This window comes from Bos indicus, chromosome 3 (genome assembly GCF_029378745.1).
Source record: "Bos indicus isolate NIAB-ARS_2022 breed Sahiwal x Tharparkar chromosome 3, NIAB-ARS_B.indTharparkar_mat_pri_1.0, whole genome shotgun sequence".
NCBI lineage: Eukaryota > Metazoa > Chordata > Mammalia > Artiodactyla > Bovidae > Bos > Bos indicus.
Window position 1 is genome coordinate 92,221,325 of NC_091762.1, and position 15,237 is coordinate 92,236,561.

General features: G+C 53.6%; 1 protein-coding gene across 8 annotated transcripts in view; it reads left to right on the forward strand.

The window, feature by feature from the left end:
- The window catches only part of SSBP3 (single stranded DNA binding protein 3), a 166,206-nt gene that overhangs the window by 122,788 nt on the left and 28,181 nt on the right, over nt 1–15,237 (forward strand). The window lies entirely within an intron of this gene.

The window sequence follows — 15,237 nt, forward strand, 5'->3', positions numbered from 1 at the left end:
TGTCGGAGCCTCCCGTCCACAAGGGAGGGCCCCCGCACGTGGTCCCACGGCTGTCCAGACTGGCCCTTCCTGGCCTCTCCAGCTGTGCTCGCAGGCCCTAAAGTGAAACTGGGTGAACCCTTCTCATGGCTGCTGGTAGAACGTTCTCCAGGTTAGAGAAGGTTCTCCCTTTGTGCTCGTGTTTGCCTGTTAGGTAGGCCTGAGGGCTGACAGTGTTCCCACTTCTGGATGAGGAAACTGAGGCTCAGATTGGCCACAGTGTTGCTCAGGGAAGAGAGGCTCTGGACGGGGCGAGGGGGATTCAGAGCTTCTTGATGAGCCCTCTGTCTGCTGGCGGATTCCTCCCCTCCCTGGGCCTGCTCTCCAACCCCAGCCCCTTGCCCCTGTCTGCTCCCTGGTGAGCAGAGGAGGTCGGTGCGGGAGGACAGAGGTGCTGCATCAGGGCTGGGAGTGCCAGGCCCTCCAGGGGACAGAAGCACCCCTCCTCCCCATCCCTTGCCCTGCTGTCTGCCTCCAGACTGACAGAAGGCAGGGTCACCCCTGCTGAGAAGGATTAGAGAGGAGGCGGGGCGCCCCAAATGCTGGGCCCTCGGCCATGCTGGGAGGTGGGGCGCCGCTGCTGTTCCCACCCCCAGCTCCCACCTGTTCCAAGCCTTGGCTCCAACACCAGCAGCATCTCTTGGTTACTGAAATGAAGCCAGGGGTGCCCTTTAAGCCTGAAGAGCCCTGCCCTGGGAGTTGGACACCCTGGTTTGAGTCCAGCCCTACTTCCAAACTGCCATGTGTCCTTGGGGGCCATCCTCCCCTCTCTGGGCCTTAGTTTGCTCATCAGTCCGGTGAGGGGTGCCCAAGAGGGCACTCTAAAGCGCTATGGACTGGCCTGTTCCTCCCTTCCCTGCTGTGAACCCACATGCAGGCTCCCCTCACATTCACCTGGCCCATGCAGAAAGGCTAGGACAGGAGAAGTGGTGGGGGAAGCCTTCTTTTCAGGCCAGTACCACCTTCTCAAAGGTCGGGCTGCTCTCCCACCCTGCCCAGCAGCCAGCCTGGTGCCTAATGTCTGCCCGGGGCAGATGACCGACCCGGGGCTCCTAGCAACAGTGGACAGGAGGTTACTCCTGGTAAGTCAGGCAGAACTGCCCCCATCACCTTCTCTTCTAAACAGGAAAAAAAAAAAAGTTGCGGCCGTGACCATCACGTGTGCCTGTATGCACCCGTGGGCATGTGTGTGCGTTTGCACACTCGAGCTGCCCCCCTCCCCGCAAATGTGAACTCCACACGGTCACACCGTAAACTCTCTCTGATGAAATGGAAAGTTGAACATAAATCAGTGTCTGCTGCCCTGTTAGCTATGCATCAGTAGTCAGTGCCTGGGTGGTTTGCTCGGTAACAAAGCACCCGGCAGCTCCACAGGCCTCGACTGCCCCCTGTCGTGGAGCTGGCCCCACACCCCAGAGCCCTTGGGCTGCAGCCAGTCCTGCTGCGTGCCCCAGCCGCCCCAAACCCTCCTGGCTTCAATGCCTCTGCAGGGAGAGGCAGGGGAGTGGCTCCGGAAGGACCCTAGGGTGGAGGAGGCCAGGCTGTGTTCAGCTACTGTTCCTCCCATCCCAGGAGACCCCAGTGGCCATGACTGCCTCCCCCGGACCTTCTCTTGAGCTCTGAACCAACTCCTTGAATCTCTGACTTTTATGGATCTGATGCTCAAGGATAGGTGTTAGCACATTCTCACCTCTGGTTTATTAGGACCTTGGGCTGGTTTATCCTTTTTCTCTTTGGACCCGGGTTTCTCTTAAAACTGAGTTCTCCCCCTGTGCTGGAGAGCTGCTCTGCCATGAGTGTTCTCACAGCACTAGGGCCACATCTGTCCCCCAGATGATGTCCTCACCTCTCGTGGCCCGGGGGCAGGCTAGACCCTCCTCCGCTCATGCCCTGTTCTCTACAGATCATGCTGAGCTTTTTTTCCTTTAAAGAAAAAAAAAAGGTCACATTCCACAGCCTAGTAGCAGAAGAGGTTTGAGGAAGGGAATTCCAGTGGAATCCTGTAACAACATGCCTTGGCATCATGTGGGTTGAGGTAGACCCCCTGAGTAAGAGCATGTTGCCCTGAGAAGAAGCTGCCCTTTGAGGAGTCTGGGCTGGGCCTGGGGCTCTGGGGGCAGACTAGGTGGTCACAGGGCTTTCTAGCATCTTGCTGAGGTTCTGAGAGCTGGGGAACACAGCAGGAGACAACACAGTGTGGGCTGTGAGTTCATGTTCGGTTTCTGCCTAGATTAACCCTCCAGCTGACCTTTCCCTGACAAGCTCCTTCCTTCAAATGAAGGCCTTGGAATCAATGACATCCCAGGCCCAGGCCCAGGCCCACCCCTGGGTTCCAGAAAGCCCCATCTCTTTCTAAGACCAAAAGGGCAGGGTTAGACTTGTTAAGAGCATGAGTGGGGAGGCCGCAGCCTCCATGAGGTGTTGGCTGTGTGCTGGGTGCTGGTCTCCCCAGGGTTCTCCCTGACTCGGGAGATGCCACTTCAGCTCTGGGCACAGTGTGGGGGAAGGGGAGCAGAGGGCACCCAGCTGTGGCAGAGGCCTCCAAAGAGGATTGGCACAGCATGCAGTGGCTGTGAGCAGGAGCAGGACAGCCCCCTGCTGCTCCTGGTGACATGTTCTGGGGAGGTTGTCCAGATTCTCTAGGCAAATTGTAATGCCTCCTTTGTGGAGCTCTGTTGAGGATTGACTATACATATACACGTATGATACAGGTTCAATCCCTGGGTCGGGAAGATCCCCTGGAGGAGGCCATGACAACCTCCTCCAATATTCTTGCCTGGAGAATCCCATGGACAGGGGAGCCTGGGGGGCTACAGTCCATGGGATTGCGAGGAGTTGGACCCAATTGAAGCGACTTTAGCATGCACACACACACACGCACACGCATACTCCTGTTCAGTGATGGTTGATTACTGCCTTGGAAATATGACCCGTCCAGGATCCAGGATGAGCAATGGTCAGAAGGCCCAGTGGCTGGGCCCCTGGAGGCTTTAGCTCACCTGCCCCCAGCGTGTCCCATCCCTCCCACACCCTCTCTAAACGTGCTTCCTGGTGGCCCTGGGTCATAGAGCCTGGGCTGGCATATCGCTTGCTTTGGGAAAGTCCATTCAACTATCTGAACCTCAGCGGCTTCACCTGAGAGTTAGGGGTGAATATACCCCCTGCCTCTTGGGATGGTGGTGGGGACACCATGAAATAATGCCTGTGAAGCCCTGCCAGGCACCTGGCTTAGGTAAGCACTCCGGGTCCTGTGTTATGGACACAAGCAGGAGTATTCTGGGCTGTTCTTTAAGCTAGAGGCCAGGGTGGAGGTAGGTCTTCCAGCTCAACCAAGAGCAAGGGCCTCCAGGAGTTTTCTCCTTTTTCCAGAAGTTTATCTCAGGGGCTTAGCACAGCTGTGGTGGCAGTGATGTGTGAAAGAGATTCAGGGTATTCTCGAGGTGGATTGCCTTTTTAGGATTTAACCCTTTAGTTAGACTGGGGTTTATGGCACCTGCTAAGTACTGAGTCTTATTTACCTCACTTAATCCTGCCCACCTGGCTACCCCCTTGGGCCCTGGCATGGTGACTCCTTGTTCTCTTGTCTGCTGACAGGAGCTGGCAGGGGAGCAGGTTGTATGCCCAATTCCTGCCAGGCTCATCAAGGTGAGCTCGCTGTTGTGAGTTAGCATCTGCTCTCCCGCCCAGGGGTCTGGGTCTTCACCCATACAGTTGTCCCTCGGTGTCCACCGGGGTTGGTTCCAGGACCCCTTGGACACCAGGATCTGCCGATGATGTTCAAGTCCCTTATATAAAATGGCCGAGTGCAGTCTGCCTCCCTACCCACGAGTTCTGCCTCCGTGGGTACGGAGGGCTGACTGTACTCCAGAGTTCTGTCACTAGTGACTCACCCGGCTATCATTGGAGTTTCTGTTTCTCCACCTGTAAAATAGGAACAGCTCCACCTGCTTCACCAGCTCTGAGTGTGGGAATGTGTTCAGAATGAAAGGCGGTGGAGGTGTCCGTACAAGGGCTCCTTCCCAGGGGCTGGCGTCTGGCCATCTGATCCTTCAGTGCACATCCGGGAGGGACGCCTCTCTGCCTGGCCCTGCTGGGCTCCCAGGGCTGGAAGGTAGGCAGTCTCTGGCTCCGGGTGTTCCTGGTCCACGAGGTAGACTCCAGCCTGGGCTCCCTGCAGGTCACTGGAGGGGCTCATTCACTCCATCAAGTCGTCGTCTTGCCAGTGGTATCCCTTCGTTAGATACAATCCAATCCAATCCAAGCTGTTGGTAAGACACTCAGAGCTCTTTGTGGTCTAGCCCTGTTGATGGACCAGCTGTTGATCTCTGGGACAAGGGCCAGAGCTTGTGCTCTCAGACCCAGCCCTGCCCCTCCAGCTTGTCTGCATGGCCTCTTCTACACACTGCAGAATTCTCCCCTCCCCTTCTTGAAGACTCTTCAGTTTCAGGTCACTTTTATTCAAGAAGACTTTGACAGAGTCTTGTCCTGTCCTTGCCTCCAGGTCAAAAAAGATACACCCAAAATGTGGATCTGATTAAGTGCCTCTTTCTCAGATTAATTATAGTGTCCGACTCCACGAGACTTAACTGTGTTTATGGAAAGGGTCTAAGATTTTGGAGACTTGCAGTCTGTTCTGGGGCAGTGCTTTTACCATTCTGCACCTCAGTCTGCTCATCATAAAAATACAACATTAGAAGGCGTGGACATGGGAGATATAGTGGTACTTTGAAGAACCTTGTCCTCTGGGGGCATCAGGGGCAGAAGAAGTAAGTAATGGAGCACTTCAAGGGCCAGATGTCTTGTGTGGAGTTGGCTGAAGAGTTCCCCACCTCAGGTGGGGTTGGTGAGAGCCACTTGTCACATTCAGACAGGTTACATGTTAATGGGCAAGGAGTCAGCTCCCTAGGAGCCGGGTAATAGGAAGGCTTAGTCAGGAAAGAGGGGCTTCCTGAAGTATCCCACAAGGCTGGAGGATCTGAGCACAGCTCTGTGTATGGGCAGCCACCCTGTGATGAGGCTGGTCCACAGCCCCGGACAGAGTACTGGAGTCTCAGGATCTGTGACTCTCTTTGGGAAGGTGGCAGCCCTCTTTTCAGGCAAAGTTAGGGAGTTCTGAAGGGGACTGCAGACCAGACCCCTGGCCCACGAATCTGGGGCCCTTCCAGCAGCACCCACCACACAGCTGCCCCTCATGTGGCCACTGAGATGTGCCAGCCCACTGTCTGTGTGACCATGGGCCAGCCTCTTTAAGCCCATCTTTCCCCTGGTTTCTGGCTTTTCCCTCACCCCATCCTATTGCTTCTTCTAGGAAGGAAGACAAGAACCTGGTTCATTCCCTAAGCTCAGGGAGACAGAGGCAGAAGAAGCCACCCAGTTATCCAGGAAACCACAAAGCTAATGGGGAAACCTTAGCTAACTCTGCTGTTCCCTCTTCTGCCCAGTGGACAGCTGGGGTTGAATTCTGGCATCTGGATTTATAGCTCCCACAGCCTTGTGTCTCTCTGTCCTGGTCATTATGATGAATCTGTACTTTTTGGATCGTCTGTCGGGGTATAAAGGGGTAGGGCAAGAAGGCTGTGTGCATGCATGTGCCCAGAGAGCTTAAAGTAGAGCAAGAATTCTCTGGGTGGACCAGGCAGTGCCTTATTAATATGCACCTCGCCTTCACTGTGCTGCCGTGATTAACAGCAGAGCCTGAGCGTTGGCGAGAGGTGGTGTGGAGGCTGGCAGGCAGGAGCGGGATGCGTCTTTGCAGCCCTGTCTGTTTTCAGAGCAAAAGGCAGTCTTTGGGGATGGGGGTGGGGAGGTTTGGTTCTCTAGGCAAGGTGGGCGTCCTCCCTGTGTTCTGCGGGATTGGCATGGTTCTGGATCCTGGGTGTGTCTCCGCCTCTCCCACTTACCAGAGAACCAGTCTCTACCCAGTAGACACTGGGGAGAAGAGGGTGTGCTCTCTGGATGCCCGCCAGAAACCTACATGGCTGGGACTGGGTCTTGGAAACCTTCACCAACATTGATGCGAGCTGGCTGCTCAGGGCTAGAGAGTGGCTTAGTGGGGGAGCAGGCACACACTCCATGTGTAGTCAGCAGGAGATGGGAATTAGCACCCCAGACAGCTGTGAACTCACTGTTTTCCAGGGGCCATAGGTCTTTACTTCTGACTTGAAGGAGGATATAGAAGCATCTTTGGAAAGGAATGGAACAGATGTGTGCTTCCCAAGACAGGTCTGATTGCTACCCCCTTGCACGAGCTCCCAAGGGTTAATGACCCCACTCCTTAGCCCCACTTCCAGCCCCAGGGTCGCCATCTTGTGCATGAGACCCTCCAGCACCAGGCCCTCTCCTGCCCCCGCCAGGTGCCCACCTCAGGCCAGAAGCGCCTTCCATTTCTGCTCTGCCAGGGAACTCCAGGCTAGCCTTCCACCTCCTGCCTACTCAGTGTGATTGCTCTGCGATCGCTGCCCCTCATTCCCTAGTGCACCTGGTGCCTGCCTCTGTTTGAAAGCTGTTAGGGTCCCAGTTGTGCCTTGGTCTCTCTGCACCACCAGGAACACTTTTGGGGGAAGGCCACAGTTCCTGCTTATTTTTGTGTCTCCAATGCTTAGCACACACTTTGCCCAAGCTGCTGGGACCCACTGGCTGGGTGCACTGCCAGGGTGAACATAGGTTTTGCCCCTAAGTTCTGTGTATTAATGCTTTTTCCCGAGTCCCTGGAAAGAGTGCTCAGTTCTGTGGACACAGCACATGCAAAGAATCTTTAGCAGCGAGGCCTCAGGTGTTTAGCAGCAATGGCTGGAGGCAGAGTCGCCTCTACTAGCCCCTCCACCACTCCACCACAGCATTTGAGGTTAGAGCCCTTTCCTGAAATGACCCTAGAGAACTACTCAGAATTTATTGCACTGGAGAAGGTCAAACAGCACAAACCTCCTGAAAGAACTCAGGGTTGGAATCAAGTCTTCAGAATGTTTTGTGCTGGCAAGCCAGGGAGGAGTGTGTTCCCCAGCATTGCGGCAAGAATGAACATAGGGAAGATCGTTAGCAAGGAGATACTCTGGAACCAACCAGCTGGACATGAAGGCTGTTTATTGTATTGTATTATAATAGTGAAAGATCATTTTGTTTAAGACCAGTGGCCCAGAAACCTGGGGCTCAGAGATTGGTCACATGGCATGTTGGTGGGGGAACCAGAACTCAGGTTTGCTGACCCAGGTCTGGGCACAATCTCTTGTCCTCAGTGGGATAAATCCTGGCTCTGGTAAATAATACTGTAACGTTGCTGGACTTCATTTTTATCCTTTGTAAAATGGGGTTGATTTTTGCTTCATTTATCTTACTAGAGAGATGTGAGGTTTAAGTTAGAAGGTATTGATAGATACTAGTACTGTTTTGCTTTTTCTTGAGAATTTAAAAAGACCCCAATTTGGGATTTCCCTGGTGATCCAGTGGCTAAGACTGCATGCTCCCAATCCAGGGGTCCCAGGTTCAATCCCTGGTCAAGGAACTAGATCCCACATGCCACAACTAAGTAAGACCCTGCATAACCAAATAATTTTTTTTTTCCTAAAAATTGTAGTGCTGAGTTTAAAAATCCAGTTTTTTCCCTCTTAAGTCTTGAAAACCATTACTAAGCTCAAGGATCAGCAAAGTTTTTCTGTGAAGGGCCAGATAATAAATATTTCAGGCTTTGTGGACCATCTGGTCTCTGTCCTGACTGCTCAGATATGTTCAAATGTAACATGAAAGCAGATTCAAACGGTACAGAAATGAACATAGCTGTATTCTGATAAAACTTTATTTACAAAAGCAGATGACAGGCCAGCCTTGGCCCCGAGCCATAGCTTGCTGACTTTTCTGGCAGCTCAGTGTCGTGGACGTGCTCTTGGTGTCCTCAAGTGGCAGCTGACCTCCAGCCTCCACTCCAGGTGTGGTGCAGGGCGCCAAGCCTGGACCTGGGAGCACATCCCTGGGGCTCAGCTTTCCTGTCCGTGCTCAGGGCTGGGGCAGACGGGAGCAGCACGGGGCAGGGGCGGGGGGCTCTGTGTTAGGTCTTGGATGCCACGCTGCTGCCTGTACTTTCATTTACTGTGCTTCCTCCCTTTGTTTTGAAAACCGTCTCCTGCTGATTCTGCGTCTCTGTCTCCGTGGGACCTCTGGAGTACATGTTCTGAACGCCTCCTGCAGGTGTCTGGCGGCCTGTCTCAGGAAGCCAGATTCACAAGCGTGTGGACCTCTCACCCTCGCCACCTGCCTGGCGCTGTCCTGGCTCCTCCGAGAGGCCCAGGGAGGAGGAGAGGGGAGGGGAGCCGGGCCTTTGCTCAGCTGGAATCAGTGTGTCTGTCACTGACCTTGCACTGAGCGGACCCCGGTGGCTGTGCGGATTCCTGACGTTATGCAGAGGTGACCCGAGGGGGACACACCGTGTACTGTCTGCCTTTCACTGATGACTTCCCCCCCATGTCAGGAAGACGGGCCGCCACCACTTGCCCCCTGCTTTGCCTTGTGCCCATGGAGGGTCATGATTGCTGTGGGCTCGTCTCCTAGGCGGCCAACAGCCCCCTGACTGAGCTCCCAGGGCCGAGCCCCCACCTGGTCATGGCTTCATGATTGAGTATGGCCCAGCTCAGCCCCTCTGTCCCCTCGAGTTGGTAATTTCAGCTCCACCTCTGACCTTTTCTGCCCATGTCCACACACATGAAGACATCTCTTCCCCAGAGGGGACAGATAGAACCAGGATAGGACGGCAACTGTCCAAAGCCACTGCCAAGTTCGTTCCCGTGGGTTGAAATGAAGAAATAACTTTTCCTGTGATGAGCTGCATGTCAGAGGGAGGGGGCAGTTCAGAGCCCACCCTCTGTCACCCCGCCAGGTGGTCAGCCTCCTGCTGCAGGGAGGCTGTGGGCGGAGGTAGACTGTGGTGATGGATGTGGATGTCAGTGGCACACGGGCACACCTTGGCCCTCTCCCCAGAATGGGCTTACGGCATTTTCCATCAGCATTCGTGTCCAAGGAGCAAATTGGATTGTCTGTTGCACGCCTGTTGCCATGTGTATAATTAATGTAATTTTATATTCACTCAATTACAGTAACACGCCCAATAGGCGGATTACACAAGGCCACCAATAATGTGGGTTGTTTGTCTCCCCCTGCCAGTCAGTGAAACCCATCCCTGCAGCCTTGCCTCTCCAGTGGCCAGTGTCCCCGCCCCCGGCCCTCAGGAGTTGGGGAGGGGGACGGGGATGTGGGGAACGTTTTGTCTCTTAGCAACCTAAAATTTCAGGTCCCCTTTCCCCGAAGGCCCTCTGACTAAAGGCAGATCTGGCCAAGGTGGTGATGATGAAGCACGCAGTGTGTGAGAGCACTCTCAGAGCTTTTCTGCAAGGAGTGTCACCTGGACTCCTTGTGCCCTTAAGGGCCTGGCTGGGGATGCCAGGCAGAACTGCAGCTCGGGTGCCTTGGGCTTTCATGGCTGAGCTCTCCCCACTGGCCCACCTCTGTACCCAGAAAACCTGGGACGCAGTCTCAGTTCTGTTTCTCTGAGAGTCCATGATTCCTAGGCAGGTTGAAGGCAGCTTCGGGGAGTGTGGGGTGGCATTTGGAGAAGGAGCCGTGAGTTTTGGAAATACTAAACTTAGCACATAGCTTTCATTACCTCTCTCCTTAAAAATTAATACAGATGATTTTTTGTAAAGCGATTTTTTTTAAGTTGTGTTTTTGACTGCTGGGGCTTTGTTCCTGTGCGAAGCTCCCTCTAGTTAGGATGAGCAGGGGCTCCTCTAGCTGTGATGCTTGGTTTTATTGCAGTGGCTCCTCTCGTTGTGGAGCCTGGGTTCTAGGTGCACGGGCTTCGGTAGTTGTGACCTGCGGCCTTAGTTGGCCCGTGGCATTTAGGATCTCAGTTCCTGGATCCGGGATCAAACTCAAATCCTCTGCATTGGCAGGCGAGTTCTTAACCACTGTACCACCAGAGAAGTCCCTATCTGGTTTTTAATTTTAAGACGTCATCCTCCCTTACTCCCAGGAGTCTTTAGCTGAGAGGACCAACTTGGTTACCCTGTTGTTACAAATGTTTCCTCCTGGTTCCTTGAACACCAAGTATTAGATGTGTTCCCCCCAGGGCTGGCTGACTGTGGCTGTGGGGTCCACCTGCTGGCTGAGGCTCAGCGTTCTGCTCGGGCCCTGCCCTGGACGTCCACGTGGGGACTGTGTCACTGCCCTGGAGGAGCTCATGTGACATCCAGAGATAAGGCGAGACGTCCATAGAGGATGTGCCATATTTGGAGTGTGCTTGGCTGGGGTAGAGTAGGTCAAGCTTCACAAAGGAGGATGTGTGGCCTTTCAGCAGGCTCAGGAGGGTGCTCCTGCGGAGTATACGTCTAGTTCTTGCCTTCCATGCAGATGGGCTGTGAGTGGCTTTGGAGCGTGAGGCGTGGGGACTGTGGAAGCTTGGGGATCTAGGCCCGTCACTGTCAGCTGAACCACCTCTCTGACGTATCTGTAGAATGTCCCGTGTTCCGTGTAAGGAAACTGGACCCACAGTGTGTCCTGAGGAGTTGGGCTGGATGCCAGGAAGTGTTCCCCACCCACATCATGCACAAGCACATTTCTCAAGAATGGCTTTGGGGGAGATGCAGGTACTTGATCAAAACATGGCAATAGCTGGGCCCTGCTGACAGTTCTGAGGTGCTTTTCTTTTCTTTTTTATAAAGTTATTTATTTGGCCATACCTCGAGGCATGCAGTACTTCCTCAATCAGGGATTGAACCTGTGCCTCCTACAGTGAAAGAGCAGAGTCCTAACCACTGGACCACCGGGGAAGCCCCCTGAGGTGCTTTTCTACCGAGACCTCTGATCCGTTGTGCTCTGCTCCCCACCACATCAATGACGGCAAAGGCTCTTTCACTAAACCATCTGCATCCAGAGTTGGAGTGGAATGGCCTGGCATTTGCCTCTGTCACACCCATGGCAGAGCCTCCTGAGGCCCTGGATGTTACTGGATGTTAGACCACTCAACGCTGAAGTGGCAGGAAAAGGCGTAAGGATGTGCGGGGCTTACGTGTCATTGGTCGGAGATCTCAGGAACATCTGAGAGGAATGGCAAGTCCATTAACCGGTTCTGGGGCAGATTGAGGTCCAGACAGGACGTGGGCATGTCTCCTTCCTTTTCCCAGATTCAGTGTCAAGTCTCCTTGTTGTCACCCCATGGAGGCAGTATGGAACAGTTTGAGAGCTCTGACCCACCAAGGGACCTTGTTCTCACCCCTGCTCCTGTTGGCCTCCGTCTGTGGCCACCCTGGGCCTCAGTTTGCCTGTCCCCTTCCTTGGAGCCCCTGGTAGTTTTAGCCCGACACTGCAGCCTGTTTGTCACTGTGTCCTCGTCCTTCTCCCTAGCTAGCCTGGGAGCTTCCTGGGCCAAGACGAGACGAGGCCAGTGCACCTCTGTGACCTTTCCTTACCCCAGACATGTGGGAGGTCGGCACCCAGGCTATGTATGTGGGTGAGTTCTTCAGCCTCTGACTGCTCAAGGGCTTGTAGGAATAGGATGGTGGACCAGCTAGGCTCCTTGGACTCTAGAATCCGCCTGGACCCACCACTTAATAGTTTGTAATCCTAGGCAAGTGGCTTTGGCCTGCTGAGCCTGTTCTCCCTTTCTGCAAGAAGTTGAGTGACATGAAGTGATCCAGGTGACGCCGCTAGAACTGTGTGGCAGGTGTGGGTTCATTGTTCTTACTATAGTTACTCCCATTTCATCATGGAGGGAAGTGCAGTCAGTGGCAGAGAGTCAGGGTTTGAATGAACCCAATTCTCTTCAAACCCTGTTTCTTTGCAAGGGATGGGGGGATGATATGAAGAGATCTCTTGACTGGAGTGATGGCTCAGCCACCACCTTCATCTCTGTGGCCTTGAGCAAGTCACGCCTCTGTCCTGCGCCTCTCTTCTCCCCCATAAATGAAGATCATTGGAAGAATTGATCTGTCAGAGCCACCAACAAGCAGGTTACTGCTGGGCAGGTGAGGTTCTCCCCAAGTTTCTGGTGGGACGACCCCCATCCTGGTCCAGCCTGATATTCTGTGCACCTCAGATGTCTGCCCCTATCCACCTCCTCTCCCAGTTGACTAGGCAGCACCTGGATGGAAAGCCTCCAAGGTCCAGACGTGGATGCAGAGGCTCATCCTTACCTATTTTGGGTTCTTCTAAAGCTTTCTAGTGGAAACCAGGAAGGCCCCACTGGGGAGGCAGTGGACTTGTGTGGGAACAACACTCACTGTTGTCAGCTTTAAGGCTCTTGCCCTCTCTCACCTTCTACCTCCACCCTCTCTACCTGCCTGCCAGAGCTGTGCAGGGTTTGGGGAAGAGGAAAGCCAATATCCCAACAAAGGTTAGAATCTTAAAGCAGGGTCTTTTTCTTTTTTGGTCTGCTTCCTACATAGCCTTTTGCTTGAGTGGGTAGCAAGGTGAAAAGACCAAAGGTCTGTCTTCTCTAAACTGACCTGTCAGTCTTTGGTTGAGAATGTAGACAAGAAAGGAAAGAACACTCTTTTGTGATTTAATAAAGCTCAGGGCAGCAGATGCCATACAGTCTCGTGAAGATGGGCAACACAACACGTCTGTCGTCATCTACATGAGCAGACATTTCCCCAACGTGGAGTTCCATTCTGTGCTCCTGAGAACAAGCCAAGTGTACAGTGCTGTTGCATCCAGTCTCTGGGACAGAACCTGGACACGCATGTAGAAATGGGGGAGCTTTCAGGCTGAGTGGAGGTAGCAGAGATGCAGAGCATGAAGATTTGGGAGGGTGTTGGTTACCCATTGGGGAAGGTGGGCATCTGGCTCTGTGAAAGAGAAGCTTCCTGGCCTATAATGCTCCAGGTAGTGCTGGGGACCATGCTCGGAGGTACAGAAGCAGAGCCTGGGCAGCCTGATTGGATCTAGGAAGATGAATGCTGAGCTGTATTTTTGCCTGTGTCTAGATTGTGGTGGGCTTTTCTTTTCAGATGACCAGCTGGCCTGGGCTAGAGTTCCCATGTCCTCAGTATTCCAAACCCTGGCTCCAAGTCAGAGGAGAGACTTCAGAGCTGCTGCCTCCTCTCTGGGCTTATCAGCTGGCTTCTCATGGCTGCCCGCAGATCAGGGAAGTTGCTGGGGCCTCACTGACCAGCCACACTCCCTTACTGCTTGTCACTTGTCTTGAGGCAGCTGCATTGAGGCCAAGTTGTTCCATGTCCACTCACCGGGGTCCAGGCAGCAGAGTCCCAGAGGAAGCTTCTAGGGGGGAGGTGCTGGGGGCAGCTTGGCCCTCTGGACCTTCCAGGGCCCAGGCAGCTGGAATTCAGGGCTGAGAGGTGGCTTAGAAAAGACTCGGGTTTGAGTGTTGGCTCTTACCAAGGACTGCCATTGACCAAGGCCCCCTGGGGGTATCTGGGGAGCTTTACTTACTTTTTCTCTGATCACTCAGAAAACCAGGCTTTCTTTACCTCCCCTGGCTGCCAGGGTGCACAGGTGTGAGAGCCCTGCCCGAGCCACACTGCTGGCCCTGAGAATTGGGATGTTACTGGAGAGGGCGGCGGAGGCTCGGGAGGGAGGAGGCGCTCCTCCTGCCAAGAGCTGAGGACTGACAGAAGGCCTTTTGCTCCCTCTTGGCGACTGGACCTCACCCTTGAACCCTCCTCCTCCCTGCTTTTCATTTTCCTTTTTTTGGGGGGGTTGGCTCCAAATTATCTTATTTTGTTTACATTGCACCCAAGTTTCATGGTACAAAAGACTTGCAGGTGCAAATATGTCCCGCCTTCATTAACTTCCCCTCCCTTTTTAATTTATGTGATTTCAATTTTCCTTCCCTGTACTGTTAATTAGGGGACCCTCTAATCAGTGCCATTATCACAGTGGTATTCATGTTTAGGAAAGCCGCTAAACAAATGCTTGCAAAATTGCTAAATGGCTAATTAATGTCTGTTAATTAAGAAAATTGCTCATGGTAACAAACCATGCCGTTGCTGGCAGCCGCTAGAAAGACACACACTTGTTGAAATTAGTAGTGTGGCAGGTAGGGAACATCTGCTCCATGGAGCTTTCCGGAAGTGAGCAGCCCTACACTCAGGCAAGAAGCTCCAGGCCTGTCCCGGGCACAGCCCCCTCGCCCCTCTCTGCACACCTCTCTCTGTCTCCATGCCCACTGGTCCTAGCCCACCCCACGCCCACCCCGCCTACCCACCCCCGACAGGCTCCACTCTCTGGGCTGTGCTTGCTGAGCCAGCAACAGGCTGAGCAGCCTGGCTTCCAGGGAGGAGACTGAGGAGAAAACCATGCCCCAAGAGTCATTTTCCTTCTCTTTTTAAATGAAACCACACTCATCCTCTCTGCATATTTTGAATTTTTCTCAACTTCCGAGGGTAGTGATATAGCCCCAACAGAGTGAATTGGGTTGTGTTTCTCACCAGCAGGCTTTCCTGGTGGCTCAGACAGTAAAGAATCTGCCTGCAGTGCAGGAGACCTGGGTTCGACCCCTGGGTTGGAAGGATCCCCTGGAGAAGGGAATGCCATGCACTCCAGTATCCTTGCCATGGACAGAGGAGCCTGGCGGGCTACAGTCCGTGGGGTCACAAAGAGACACGACCGAAGTGACTTTCACATTCTCCTTACTAGCACCAGCATCTTGCTCTGAATATCCGAGTTGGCAGCAAGGTGCTTCCCTGACCAGATTTTCACGTTTTTTGACTGCGACCCACAGTAGAAAATACATTTGACACAGTGACACAGTGACGCAGTACATACACACACACACGTGCACATATTTATAAATAGAGATTAATGAGTATTTCCTTAAAACACAAAGCTGTCTGATATTTTCTACCCTATTTTTTATTCTGTTCCAGGTTTTTAAAAACAATGGTTGCAACCCACTAAATTGATTTCACCACCCACTAATGGGCTGCACCCCATGCTTTGGTCAGCTTTGTGGTTTAAGTGTGAATTCTTCTGCCCATCTCTCCTGTGGGGAGTCAAGGCCAGCATATAGCCCAGAGCTTCAGGGGTCAGCTAGGGACGAGGGTGGCTTCCCACCAGCTGGAGTGGCTAGCCCCAGCATCTCCTCCTGTCACCTAGCCCCGACCCTGCTCCCCCACACACCCTCTCAGGCCTGGGCTGCAGAGGCCAGGGTGAGCCTTGCACCCATCAGGCTTCTCCTCCTGTCCTTGCCATCTTCGG